Genomic DNA, 3,017 nt, shown 5'->3' with positions numbered 1-3,017 from the left:
AACTTAAGGAATTCATTTTGAGCAAATATTTGGTCTGTTAGAAAGGTTAAAATGAGTTATTTACATAGGATAAGGTGTTATTGAAGAGAAACTGTGAGTTAAGAAAGACTGTCATGTTGAAGTTTGCCACAAAACAACAACATTCTGGAAAGCAATTATCCTTCAATGAAAAAATAAAAAATGAACAAAGGCAAATTGAAATGAAGGATTTTTAATATTATTGGTTGGTAAAAAATAAATGTTTGTTTTGGTCTTTGGGTTAGGAAGATCCCCAGCAGGAGGGCATAGCAAGCCACCTCAGTATTCTTGCCTGGAGAATTCCAAGGCCAGAGAAGACTGCTATGCTTACAGTCCATGGAGTGGCAAAGAGTTGCACACTACTGAGCAACTAAACAACAACAGAGACACATTCCTGACAGAAACTCTGAAGATACTAGAAATATATGAGAAACTTCTCAGCCTAAACAAAACAAAAAGCCTAGACAGTAGAGCTGAATTATAAAAGGTAGACACTAGAGCTCAATTATAAAAGATTTTAGATAATAATATGTTTCCCAACAGCAGTGTAAACAGTGTATTTATTCCACACAAGGGAGAGGAGTACTTTTTAATACTTACTCAATAGAAAATTTTTCTAGATACATTCATAAACTAAAGAAATTAAAATGTTCAGAATATAAACATAGTATAAAATCTATTGATCATTTTATTTCTAATTAAGACTAAAATTATAGGAGAATTTTAAGAAAACAAATCTGCACAAGATACAGTTTAAGCAGCCCAAATGAACATAACTTTATTTTATTTTTTTCCGTAGTCTGAAAGCAACTGACAATTAAGAATGAATTACACTTTAAAACATATTTTTCAAATACAACAGAATATTTAATTTTCAAGCTAAAAAATTTACACCCAGCAGTGAACATTGTTTCACTGTTTCAGAAGTAAGTAAAATCACATTTCCTTTTCCCCTTTGCTTTTTGCTTCTCTTCTTTTCACAGCTATTTGTAAGGCCTTCCCAGACAACCATTTTGCTTTTTTGCATTTCTTTTCCACAGGGAAGGTCTTAATCTCTGTCTCCTGTACAGTGTAACGAACCTCAGTCCATAGTTCATCAGGCGCTCTATCTATCAGATCTAGGCCCTTAAATCTATTTCTCACTTCCACTGTAAAATCATAAGGGATTTGATTAGGTCATACCTGAATGGTCTAGTGGTTTTCCCCACTTTCTTCAATTTCAGTCTGAATTTGGCAATAAAGAGTTCATGGTCTAGGCCAAAGTCAGCTCCCAGTCTTGTTTTTCCTTACTGTATCTTTTCCCTTAGTGTATCATCTCCATCTTTGGCTGCAAAGAACATAATCAACCTGATTTTTGTGTTGGCCATCTGGTGATGTTCATTTGTAGAATCTTATCTGTGTTGTTTGAAGAGGGTGTTTGCTATGACCAGTGAATTCTCTTGGCAAAACTCAATTAGCCTTTGGTATGCTTCATTCTGTACTCCAAGTTCAAATTTTCCTGTTACTCTAGGTGGATCTTGACTTCCTACTTTTACATTCCAGTCCCCTATAAGGAAAAGGACATCTTTTGGGTGTGTTAGTTCTAGAAGGTCTTGTAGGTCTTCATAGAACCATTCAACTCTAGCTTCTTCAGCATTTCTGCTTGGGGCATAGACTTGGATTATTGTGATATTGAGTGGTTTGCCTTGGAAATGAAGAGATTGTTCTGTCATTTTGAAACTGTATCCAAGTACTCTAGTCACAGCGAGTACTGGCTACCCAGTAGTCATAGTGGGCTTCCCTGGTGGCTCAAATAGTAAGGAATCTGCTTCCAGTTCAGGAGACCCGAGTTCCATCTCTGGGTGGGAAGATCGTCTGGAGGAAGTTATAGCAATCCATTCCAGTATTCCATGCCTGTAGAGTGCCATGGACAGAGGAGCCTGGTAAGCTATAATCCATGGGGTGGTAAAGAGTCAGACATGACTGACTGACTAACACTGTTACTTTCCAGTTGTGGTGCACAGGCTTCTCATTGGAAGCCTGTGCAAAGTTGATGCAAAGCATAGGCTGTAGGGAATTAGCACTTCCATATTTTCAGCACATAGGCTCAGTGGTTGTGGAAGCTAATTTTCCTTAAGTGGATACCAAACATTGATAGTCTGTGCCATCATAGATCCCATTAACTCATTATTTAATATCATAAGCACTGCATGCTTGATTTTCACTTTTTTATAGCATGTTCAAGGCACATCATGGGAAACTGGAATGTCATGATGAGGGGCAAGAGCCAAGATCAAGGTGTGCTTTATGATTCTACAAAATACCTGGGAGTCGAGGTAATTTTAAATGTTCAAGACATATTTCATGCACAGATGTGAGTCAAAATTTATATATATAATTTTCTTAAAGAGATGGAACTGTCCACTGATTATTTTATTTTCATCCTTTTCCTGGACTCAGTTCTGTCCTCGGAGACAAAGGAACTCAGAAGGGTGACTGGGGAGATGACATCAATGAATGTCCTGGCTTGAAGAAGCCAGTGCTATCTTATGCTGTCCTCTGGATGGCTTCCTAGTCATAGCTGATAAGTCATGAGTGTGATTCATGGCCTTTGAAATCTGATTCTACACACAAATGCTCCTCCTCCTTCTGTTCTGATCTCTGGTGGTTGAGATTTTCCACATCAGTCAAAACTCGACATCCGAGCTATACTGCACACCCCTTCCTGTGGTGACCTCTTAATGGTCATTGAGTATGTCCCTTGACATGCCTTCCCAGCTGACTGAGTCCTTGCTTACATTTGTATTCCCTGCCCTGTGTTGATTTGAGGCACTCCTGATATGTGATCTGTTTTGAGTGGGAAGGATGCTTTTTCCTGTCTACCTAAAGGGTGAAGCTGCTAGATGTATTTGCTCACATGATACAGGGTCAGCCCCCTGCTTCCATGTCTGGCCTTTTGTGATGACCCCCCACCCACCCTTCACTCCACCACTGCCTCCAAGGTATCCTTCAGGCTTCTG

Source organism: Bison bison, unplaced genomic scaffold (genome assembly GCF_000754665.1).
Source record: "Bison bison bison isolate TAMUID 2011002044 unplaced genomic scaffold, Bison_UMD1.0 scf7180017864500, whole genome shotgun sequence".
NCBI lineage: Eukaryota > Metazoa > Chordata > Mammalia > Artiodactyla > Bovidae > Bison > Bison bison.
Note: the sequence above shows the minus strand (reverse complement) of the source record.